A 12,564-nucleotide genomic window follows, 5' to 3' on the forward strand; every position below is an offset into this window, starting at 1 on the left:
AATGGCTACTGGCGTGATCTTAGAAATTGGGAAACGCTTTCCGACCCCCTTTTCTTTGTTTTCTAATGAAAAAAAAGCCTTCAAAGAGTTAATATTTTGTGCTGTGCTTTTCAATTCTAGCCATGTACTGTTATCTCCTAGGGAATCTTAAAAATTTCTAAGCTCCAGCTTCAGATATTCTGATTCAGTTTAGTTAGGGTGAGACCCAATTATTGATTTTTTTTTTGAGACAAGAGTCTTGCTCTATCACCCAGGCTGGAGTGCAGTGGCACAAGCTCAGCTCACTGGAACCTCCGCCTCCTGGGTTCAAGAGATTCTCCTGCTTCAGCCTCCTAAGTAGCTGGGATTATAGGCCCACACCAGTACACCTGGCTAATGTTTGTATTTTTAGTAGAGATGGGGTGTCACCATGTTGGTCAGGCCGGTCTCGAACTCCTGACCTCATGATCTGCCCGCCTCGGCCTTCCAAAGTGCTGCGATCACAAGCGTGAGCCACGGTGCCTGGCCAATTATTGATATTTTTAAAGCTCCTTGGAAGACTCCAATATACAGGCAAAGTTGACAATGACTGCTTCAATGAAAATTTCAAACGCTATTAAGAACAACACCATATTTTCTCACATTGAGAGAATATTTTAAGCTATTAACAGCTTCTTAGGCACTAGTATTTCCAACAGTTTCTTCTGTGAGGTACTAAAGGGTTGCCAGAGAAAATATAAGATGCCTGGTTAAATTTCACTTTCATATAAACAACAATTATGGGACATACTTATACCAAAACACTATTCATGATCAGAAATGCAAATTTATCCGTATGCTCTGTGTTTTTATTTGCTGTACCTGACAGACAACCCTACAGTAAGGGCATCGGGAAAACTGGAGAGAATCTTCTAGTTGAATTGGAAAAAGAAAGAAACTGTGGACATCTGTTGGTTTTTCTTGGCATTCTTCTCTCATTCCACACATTAATTTTCTTTAAGGAACACCCCTTCCCTCCCCAGTCTACATGGTTCCAGTGGACACATAGTCTAGACCTGCCAAGCAGAGCAGTCCTTCTCCCTGGACACAGTGATCAGCATAGGCATGATGGGTGCTTAAACCAGCCAAACCAAACAGACACCATGCCAGAACTTTTTTATGTTACTGTGGGGCAAGAGGTACTCTTTCTACAAAGGTAGCTGAGAAGATAGACTATAAACCAGGAGCTACTGGGGGTCTCCTTACCATCGTGTACGAAGGGCCTCTCTGTATAAAGCCAATAAGAAAGAGCAGAGCTGGGAAATGAAGAGAGTCCACGCCCTAATGGGCCCATAAAGGAAAATTGGATATCCACATGCAGAAGAATGAAACTAGATCCTTATCTTACACTGTATACAAAAATCAACTCAAAATGAGTTACAGACTTAAACATAAGACCTGACACTGTACACCTACTAAAAGAAAACAGGGAGAAAGCCCTATGACACTGGCCTAGGCCTAGGCAATGATTTTTTTCTTTTTTTTTTTTTCTTTAATGGAGACAGGGTCTTGCTCTGTCACGCAGGCTGGAGTGCAGTGGTGTGATCATGGCTCACATCACACGGCAACCTCCGCCTCCCGGGGTAAAGCAATCCTCTCACCTCAGCCTCCCAAGTAGCTGGGATTACAAGCATGTGCCACCACACTTGGCTAATTTTTGTATTTTTAGTAGAGACATGGTTTCACCATGTTGACCAGGCTGGTCTCAAACTCCTGACCTCAAATGATCCACCTGCTTCAGCCTCCCAAAGTGCTGGATTACAGGTGTGAGCCACCGTGCCTGGCTGGTAATGATTTTTTGAATATGATCCCAAAAGCACAGGCAACAAAAGCAAAAATAGCTAAGTGGGATTCCATGAAACAATACGGAGTGAAGAGACAACCTATGAAAGGTGAAAATGGTTGCAAACCATACATCTGATAAGGGGTTAATATTCAAAATACACAAGGAATTCAAACAATAGGAAGAAAACCAATAATCCAACTAATGAGCCTGTGGATCCAGTCATACCTGAAAATCTGTATCTTGCACTTTTTGTGATGCCAGTCAACTATCTTTTTTTCTAGGTTATACCAATTTGAGTTAGTTTTCTGACATTAATCCCCAAGAGTCCTGAATAATACATACAATGTTACAGATTGAAAAGCTGGAATCCCAAGACAAGGTTTCAACCTATAAAGGACCATCTTTTTTTAAGCCTATGAAATGGTTCTTCCACATGAACCAGTGTTTAACTCCCCTAATAAGTTTCATGCACCCCCACTGTTCCTAATTCACTATTTCCTCCTCTGTACCCCTCATAGCTTCTACTTTCTGTCATGTCATATCTCTCATGTTATAGCTATTTATACCCGTAGCCTCCCCCAGATGGTTTCCTGATCATTGTATTCCTAGCTGGAGTCTGACACATAATAGGTACTGAATGAATGTTGCTTAAATTAAAGCAACTGTATAGACAGGCTGTGATGATGATGTCTTTGAAAGCTAAGTTGAGCCACAGGTTGAGGCTATTCCAGAAGTGAGGGAAGGTGGCGGAGGAGAGAGCTGACCCCAGTTGCACAGAATCATTGCTTCCATCAACCATCGCTGCATGTGTGGAACGGGACCTAAGCTTTGGGCTTTATGTTTAATCTAACCTCCAGTGTCATCAGATTTTGTTTTACCAAATTTATATGAGCCACATACACTATTCAGTTTACAATTACATTCTAGAGTTCAGTGGCCAATAGTCATTTCCAGGTAACCTGAACAAAAATGGAATCAAAGTAGATAATTAGCTTTTTCCCCCATGGAAATGGTCCTTAGTTACTGAGGTCCACTATGTGAAGAAACACAAAGAGATGTATTACACAGATGATACACGATAGGGTGGAATCTAATATTGAATGGTTTGAAGTACTTGGCAACCCTAAAAGGATAAAATGTTGCTCAGAGTATAAAATTCTCCTGCTTATGTGAAGGATCAAGTAGTCCTGGATTTCCTATCAGCTAATTGCAGGATCCCGAGTCCATTTTTATAGCTGTGCTTGCAAAGGCAAAAATAAAAGGCATGCTGAAGAGTAGTGAATGATGTGATTTTTTTTTTTTTTTGGCTTCGCATTCAGATTGGATGCCATGAGGACCCAGTCTCCTAAAAGCATGACATCTGACTTGCTGTCTCAATGTGCATCTTTGTAGACTGGCACAGAAATTCCTTTTGAACTCCCCTGTGTTTTTTATAACTATGATGAAAATCACTTTCCCTCTCAAATTAAACTCATTACAAGCTCTGCACACCCTGTGGGGGGCCTCAACCTTGGCCACTAAGAATTCTACACTATCAGGACCTATGGAAGTACTTCTGGTAACCAACCTGACTGTTGATCTAGCAAAACTGACTGGTACTTCTTAAAGTCATCAGTTAACAATAAGTGAAGCCTTAATCCAGCAGGAACCTCTCACTCTCAGGCTAATCAACACTTTGAAGTGGCAAGGTGTGCCATGGAGCTCATGTTCAGAGGATTCCCTTTGAATGAGTAGCCTCTCATCTTGGGGTGACATTACAGGCAGTGTCAGCCCCTGTCTGAGGATCTTGACTGGAATCTGCCATCACAGGAGCTCCAAGACGAAAAGTCTCCATGTTCCCCTTTAGAACTGCCCATCATCCATTTTCTCTGGGAGATTTGCTCGCCAGTTAGCAAAACCACCCTGAGCAGCCGTGACAGGGATAATTACAGAGGAAGACAGCTCCTCACACAATTGTTTTAAATAAAGAATGGGAGGAAAGCATGGGGAAGAAAGAATGCTCCAAAGGTTTGACTTTAAATAGCATTAAAGGAGGACAATTTTAATTTCCTGCATGAGTTTATTAGTATCCATCTCCTGACCTAAAGGAGTTATAAGGATAAGAGAAATTCCTGGGGAGCTAGCCACATCTGACTGCTACAATACCATAGATCCTGGACAGATTCCAGGGAACCTGAAGATCTAGTGGAGGAGAGCATATGTCCCCTTTCTTCACAGAATCAAAGGATCTGAAGTGCCGGGAGTGCTTTCAAGGCCAACACCAGGCAACCTTCCACTCAACGCAACATCTCTTGTCATTTGGTCTTGCTTTGAGTATTTCCAATGATGGGGAACTCTCTGCTTTTTTAAGGGAGTGTGACCTTTCTAAAAAACAGTTCAAGTGAGGCACAGTGGCTCATACCTGTAATCCTAGCAATTTGAAAGGCCATGACAGGAGGACTGCTTGAGGCCAGGAGTTCAAGGCTTCAGTGAGCTATGATAGTAGCACTGCACTTCAGCCTGGGTGACAGAGCAAGAACCTAAAAAATAAATTAATCAATAAAAATTTAAAAATACACAGTTCAGTTTGCTGAAAAGCTCTTTTTAGGAGACTAAATAAAATCTGTTTCCTAGTAACTTTCAAATATTTGTCCTGGTTTTACCACCTGGAATAACATAGCACTAATTTAACTCCTCCTTCAGATAGTCATCCTTTGACCAGACAGGGTTACCATGTCATGAATATCTCCAAGTGTTCCTTATATGGGTTAGTTTTCAGTTCTACATCATGCTAACTCACTGCTTCAGTCTCTCCAATGTTACTAGTGCTTTTAGAAACTCTGGCAAGCATCTTTAAAAAGCAAGAGGGGTTTTTCCCTGTATCTGCCCAACCTAGTTCCTTAACCCTGGGAGGAGTGCTGCTTGAAGTCACACACTCTAGTGGCTCAGTGAGCATCATACATGTTATTTATATAGTGAACATTGTACAGTTATTTATACAGTGAACATCATACTATCAATTGTGTAGTACAAATATTGTAATTGTAAAGTACAATGACTGGGCCAGGTGCGGTGGCTCATGCCTGTAATCCCAGCACTTTGGGAGGCCAAGGTGGGTGGATCACCTGAGGTCAGAAGTTCGAGACCAACCTGGCCAACATGGTGAAACCCCATCTCACCAAAAATACAAAAAAAAAAAAAAAGAAATTAGCCAGGCATTGTTACGTGTGCCTGTAATCCCAGCTACTCAGGAGGCTGAGGCAGGAGAATCGCTAGAACCTGGGAGGTGGAGGTTGCAGTGAGCCGAGATCGCGCCACTGCACTCCAGCCTGGGCAAGAGTGAAAAATCCGCCCCGCCTCCCCCTCCCAAAAAAAAAGTACAATAGCTGACTTTGTTCCTTATTCAATAAACTTTCTTAAGGTGGCAGGGGTGGTTGTGGAAGAGTTAAAAGAAACAGCAAGAAATAACCCAGGAGACCCTTGGTTATTACTTCTTTAAGGCCAACAAAAAATAGTCCATTTGGTTGGCAAATTAGCATTTATTGGAGAATAACTGCTGGGAAAACAGAAATAATTTGGCAGCACGCTGGTCACGGTTGGCTATTCTTGGGAATTCTGCTATTTCCCAGAATAATACAAAAGTAATCTGGGACTGTCCAAGACACAAGGACTCTCAAGCAGGACAGTGAATTGTAGTATTCTCTTTTCATGGTGTGTAGCATCACAAATGATGCTCTCACATAAACCCATGGGTGGCCCTCCGATGTCCATGTGTGTTTCTTTGCTGGCAACATGACTCAGGGGGCGTTCTGTGGCTGCGTTTCCATGTCCTATGGGCTCCACCCTTTTAAACTGAATTGATTCACCCTTGAGGTTAAAAATCAGTCAAACCAGTGTTGACATGGTCTTTGAGTCTCTTTCCTGCAAAGACTAATCTAACCAGCTAGACTGCCATTGATTCCCCCCTCCCTTTGCCAATATTGATAATGGAGGGCAAACAGCATCTCAGGAATAGATCTGTCCATTTGCCCGGGCCCGGAGCCCCAGGTCAGCAATGTTAAAGCCCAACACACCAGCAAAGGTTAAAAGATAAGCCCCCAGTGTATTGAGCTGTGTTTGTTGTTTTGACAAAGTAGAGAGTTTAAGGACATAGAAGGCAGTTCATTTCTCCTGTCAGTGTCACTGCAGAAGATGGATGTTTTTTGGGAACAGGAGCCAGAGAGCCAAGAACCTTGGCATAAGGCCAAACCGTATTGTCTACATCAGTGATTAAGGGAATCAACCCCTAGTACTCATGCTGCTGAGCTGACTTATAAGAGGCTGCAATCAGAAATCCAGAGCCACAGGGCGGCTGGCCTGGGGCCTGGTCTGCATCAAGCACGAAAGTCAGCTGTTCTGAGATTCTTCCAAACAGAAGGCCAGGTGACCAGTGAGGCTGTGGCCCAGCAGAACCTATGTCTTGGGGCTACAATGATGGAATGAATCAGGGCTCTCTCACTGTTTTCTGCCCTGTAAGTGATCTATTTCACAGCATCCCTATGAGAAATGGGCGTGGACACAGTGCTACCCTGTAGACTCACACTGGATAAGTCACAGCAAGTGCTTCTTGAGGATGTCATTTATTTCCTTGCATTTATTTCCTTGCATTGATTTTGTGCCGAACACTAGCTTTAAACAATATCGTAGTTTCCAGATTAGGAGGAGAATGAGTGCAAGGCTTTCAGATGGATATTTAACAGTACTTGAATGTTTTCTATATATTCTCTCTATATAATATATACACATATATATAAACACACATGTTGTGTATAATGTATAACATGTTATATATAGTAACATGTATGTGTATGTAAACAGATATACAAAATACATACATATATACACACATACACATACATACATATGCATGTTTTATTATTACAGTACGTATATAATATTTTATATATTTATAGTAGTATGTTCCAGACTTTATTTTATATTAAAATAATTCACAAATGTCATTCTCTTTCCTATTTATTATCAGTGCTTCAGGGGCAGGGGCCATGAATCCCCCCAGGGCCTTCTAGGATGGTTTCTTATACATTGTAGGCATTCCATCAGTATTAGTTGAATTGTCATTTCAGTTAGATGGGTCTATACCCGCTACTGCTCTATGCTGTCTCTTTATAAAGCCATTTGCTACCCCTGATTTCCTGCCCATTGTCTGGGTAAGCCTATTTGTCTTTCTTATCTCATCTTTTTCATCCTTTTTTCCTAGAGAGGAGGCCAATTTTGTTCTTTCCCCTATCATCCCCTTCCCACAAAGAGGGAACTTGAAGCTACCTCTTGTTGCAGCGTTTACTCCGTAACTCCAGAAAATTACTTAAACCATCATCGGCTAAATACTGCCCTTTGAGGGTTGAAAGTGGTCATTTGGTTTTATGAACAAGGGATGCAACTTTCTTACTTCTCTCCCTAGAACTTTAAACAGTAGAGATTAACTGATAGCTCATTGTAGTTTTCATACAGGCTTAGCAGACTTGCAATTTTGTAACCAAATGTGCATCTTCTTCACTAAAATATTCATCACTGTACTTAGTTTCCACTTTTTGCCAATTTGGTTTATATCTCTCATTTGTCATGACTAATAAAGAAGAAATGCCCTCTTCTGCTATCTCTGCCTACTCCTCTAGTTATTGCTGCTAGAGGAATAACAGCTAGAGGAATGCAATAACATGTATCCAGTAAATATTGTCTCTTAGAGTAATTCACCAAGGAAGCCTTCCTCCATGAAATTTATCTCTTGAAAAATACTGACAATTTATACTTTGAGGCTCTAAATCATTTTGCCTACTAGCATTTTGAAATGCTTAACTGATATATGTAGAATGCCCTGCATTAGTAGATACTAAATAATTAATTGTTAACTTAATAAATAAAAAACCTATTTTAAGGATCCTTTACCATCCAATCCAAGCCCTTCTGACACCCACCACTTTGTTAATGCTTCTTCTTTCTACTAGACTAGACAGCCCCTGTGGGTGTCTTTTTAAAAACACTGTAATTAGATATTTGCTTGTTTATTAATTTGACAAATATTTAATTACTATTCTGGATGGCGCTTAGTAGACACACAATGAACAAATAATTTGTTGAATGAATTAATGGAAGAGTAGTGAGAGATCTAAGTACCATGTCCTATAAGAGACATTTGACACCACAGCAAGATTTCAACCCAGAAAGGGAGGCTCTTAGAAGCCTTAGAGGCTCTGAGAGGTTTTTAGACACCTGTCTAAAAATATTTGAAGGATTGTCACGGATCTTGTCTTTTTAAAGTTTGATATGTTTCTTATCATTTTTTATTAGTTTGCTTTTTTAAATACCTCATTAAAATATTATTTAACTTGATTAATAAGCTTTTTGGTATTGCTTTGAATTCTGTCCATAAGGTAGGTGCCCCAGTAACTCACTTAAGACTGAGCCCCACATGTGATATTTACTCTACAGGCTCAGTAATTTCCCATCTCCACATATTCAAATCATGCATCTTTCGAAGCTCACATTAGGGTTTTGAGGGAAGGGTGTGTGAAGACTGTTAGCTGGCACTTGGATCGGGGAACCAGGTATATTCAAATGACTTATCACAGAGGCTCAACAGGGAATATGCAAAGGGAACAATGACATATCAGATTGGAACTCAAAGTCATCACTTAATTTTGACCTTGTGGCAAACAATATTGGAACAATGGTGCAGATTCAAGCCCTAAGGAAGACTTGATTATGGACTGTGATGGTTAATACTGAGTGTCAACTTGATTGGATTGAAGGATGCAAAGTATTGATCCTGGGTGTGTCTGTGAGGGTGTTGACAAAGGAGATTAACATTTGGGTCAGTGATCTGGGAAAGTCAGACCCACCCTTAATCTGGGTGGGCACCATCTAATCAGCTGCCAGCATGGCTAGAATATAAAGCAGGCAGAAAAATGTGAAAAGACTAGACTTGCCTAGCCTCCCAGCCTACATCTTTCTCCCATGCTAGATGCTTCCTGCCCTCAAACAACAGACTCTAAGTTCTTTAGTTTTGGGATTTGAACTGGCTTTCCTTGCTCCTCAGCTTGCAGACAGCCTATTGTAGGACCTCGTGATTGTGTGAGTTAATACTTAATAAATGCCTCACTCTCTTGGAAAACTTAGCCACAGACATGGACAGAGGGAGAACGCCATGTGAAGAGAAACCAGGGAGAAGATGGCCATCTGCAAGCCAAGGAGAGGGTCCTGGAACAGATCCTTCCCTCACAGCCCTCAGGAGGGCTGCCAACACCTTGATCTCAAACATCTAGCCTTCAGAACTGAGAACATAAATTTCCGTTTTATAAGCCACCCAGTCTGTGGAATTTTGTTAAGTTATAGCAGCCCTAGAAAACTGATATGGACTTTTACTCCGCTGTAATACCAAAGTTATATCTTACCACAGTCATTCTGAAATGAGGCTAAGGTAAGCAGGATACAAAGATCCTTGAGAGGAAGAGACTAGCAAGCAAGATGGCAGCCTCTGAGGGGAATTATCCATTCAGCCTACACATTATTGGTGATAGGATTGCTGGAGATGAAAGAGAGTACAGTGCCCAGATCAATAGAAATTTGTATCTATGGAAACAGGAAAGGAGAGAGACCACCGCATCATGCATTTGACCTAACTTGATGTTCTTTGGCCCTACCCCCTAGGAAATGTGAGCCATCAATGGCCCAATGTTTAATCAATTCTGTATACCTTCCCCTCCAGAGAAACAAAAAAATTGTGGAGGAGGAAAAATAGACTTCTTCCTCCTTAATGCTCAGTTCAAATGTTACTTCTGAAAAAAGCTTTAAGTTTTACACTCATCTTCATTCCCAAATTTGGAAGTAAATTCATTAATCTCTAGACTCCCACATCATTTACCAATTTCTTTTTTCCTGTGGAACTTAGTACTCTTTTATAACTACCATTTACTGAGCCAGGCAACAGGAGTCATTGGATCTTAAAAACAATCCTATGGGGCCAGGCACGGTGGCTCACACCTGTAATTCAAGAACTTTGGGAGGCCAAGGTGGGTGGATCACAAGGTCAGGAGTTTGAGACCAGCCTGACCAATGTAGTGAAACCCCCGTTTCATTAAAAATATAAAAATTAGCCAGGTGTGGTGGTACGTGCCTCTAATCCCAGCTACTGAGGAGGTTGAGGCAGGAGAATCACTGGAACCAGGAGGTGGAAGGTTGCAGTGAGCGAGATTGTGCCACTGCACTCCAGCCTGGATGACAGAGCAAGACTCTGCCTCAAAACAAACAACGAAAAAAAAAACCCAACCCTATAGGTTAAATATTCCCCCACACCATTGTAATAGGTCTTAAAATAACTTATTTCAACAAACATGTACAGAGAATCCAGTATATTTTATCAAATCTGTATACCTGAGGGCCATAAAAATGCCCTGAAGAAGAGTCAAGGATATTTATGGAGAATGCAGTAGAGACAATTTTTTCATTGAAAGTGGTTAGGTTTTCTCACTGTGAAAAAAATTGTAGTAAGATAATTGACTCTGTAATCAGTGACCACAGCATGAAGCCCTTTCCACACATTTTCTGTTCCATCAGGAGACAGGCCAGAGGCTGTGGGCCTGTTGGAAGGAAAGTTTCACTGAGCTGATGCAGGCTTTTGAGTGGCTACACTTGGGAACTCATTCATTTCTTCCGTTTAGAAAAATGCTTATACTATTGATGTACTGCTAGTCTGACTGATGACTTAGGGAAATCAACAAAAGGAGGCTCTCTTCACTCCTCCTCCCACCCTAAGCCCTCCTACCTATACACAGACACTAAGCAGCCACCATATTTTCTCCTTTAAAAGCATTTTTTCCCTTTTTTTAATTGAAAGTTTTGCTTGGAGTCTAAAATTTAAATCTACGCTTCCACCTAGAAGAGCTCTTCTGGACTGCCAAATTTATACATTCAATGCTAAACTTCCCACAGCAGAGGGATCACAGCACATTTGGAAAATAGCACGGGAAATAACACTGAAAAACCTTTCTTTCTTTGTTCTGGTCACTTACAGAATAGACCAAGAGCAGCCAGTGCTGTTTAGAAGCACCTATTGGCTGGATTGAGAAGCTATTAATTTAATCCAGGTGTTACATTGGCTAGAAGTTCTTTCTTTAAAATATCATATCCCTGATGATCAATAATGGCCAGAATTTTCAGTTAGTTTTAAGTTCCTAGGTCTTTACAATAAGATTTAAAAAATCTTCCAGCAAGAAACTCAGTTTTAAGATAGGTATCAGTCATGAAAGTAAAACTAAGTGGATTTCTCCATCCGCTCTCTGGGCCCATTGCCAGAATTAGCCATTTTATTAAAGGACTCTTTTCACAATGCTTTCGGTTGACTTTTTCTTTCTTCAGGGATGAGAGTGTCATTTTATAGAGGGGTGAAGGCCAAGATCTTGGATTCAGACTACCCATGTTCAAATCTTGGCTTTGCCTCCGACTAGCTGTGTGGATTTAAGCATGTCACTTAACTTCTCCAGGCCTCAGCCTTTCTTCTCTAAACAAAGGTACTAATTATGGCAACTCTCTCTCTCTCTTTCTGATTTTCAGTGTGTGTGCACGAGTGTTTGTTACCTTCTGCCTGCATAAGTTACCTGGAAAAAACCCTAGAACCCAACGAGAAATGCAAAAATTGAAAACAGAAAATATAGGTTTTGGTAATATCTCTTTCCTTCAGCAACCATGACCTTGTGCCTATCTTTCCGTGCCTTGGTTTACCCTTTTGGAAAATGGAGAATGGTTGCTAAGTTAGGAGAGCTCTTCCTTATAGTCTCTTCTTCTTCAGAAATATCATAATAAGTTCATATCTGTAAGTGGAATACAAATAAAATTTTAGGGATTGTGGCTGGGCCTAAATATTAAATACAAGAATAATCTTAGAGCCAGGAAAAAAAATTAATTCCATGTTTGAAAGACTTCTCTAAAACCCAAATTTGTATTCATTTAGTAATAAACCAACATTTCCAATATATGTATGTTTATCAAAAACTATTTTAATTACCAATTTATCATGATGTATCAAATGAAAATTGTATATTATATTAAAAGCAAAAGACAAAAAAAGCTATAAAATAAGGCTTTGTCAGCCTGCACAAGACTATAAGGATAAAGGCATAATTTCTTGACATTTTTTATGTATACAAAGTAGTTCAGAGACCTTACCATCATTTTGGACCTCTCGAGGATAGGGAACCCCAAGTTGAGAGCCATTTGCTTATAAAACCCTGAGTCAGTGCTGAGAAAGCAATAATGGCCTGCCCACAATTGTGTAAGTAATAATGATATTACTAATCATTTACAAGAGCCCACTAGGGATTTCGGAAATAACCTCAAAGCAATTAACTAATGACCTACCTTTGATTATATCTCCAGCTTTGAAAGCAAAAGGTTAGAGTTCATATGCCAAACTGATGTGGAGGGAGTGACAGAGCACAGTGGCCAGCTCTCTTCCTGAATACATCACATAACTCCTACCTGCTTAATCTCCCTTCCGAGTGCACTTCCAGAAGATGGTAATCTTTATAGCCTTTTAACATTTTTATAACATCTTTTTTCATTCTAATTAAAACTATTGCTCAGTACAGAAAACTTGGAAACTACAGAAAGACACGAGGCTAAAAAATGTTACCCATAATCCCATCATGCTCCCCAAAATTACTTTTAACTTTTGTGTGTTTGTCTCTCTAATTTTTCTCATAGAAATGTATACTTTACTAAAAAAGCAA

The sequence above is a fragment of the Pongo abelii genome, chromosome 19 (assembly GCF_028885655.2).
Source record: "Pongo abelii isolate AG06213 chromosome 19, NHGRI_mPonAbe1-v2.0_pri, whole genome shotgun sequence".
Taxonomy (NCBI): Eukaryota; Metazoa; Chordata; class Mammalia; order Primates; family Hominidae; genus Pongo; species Pongo abelii.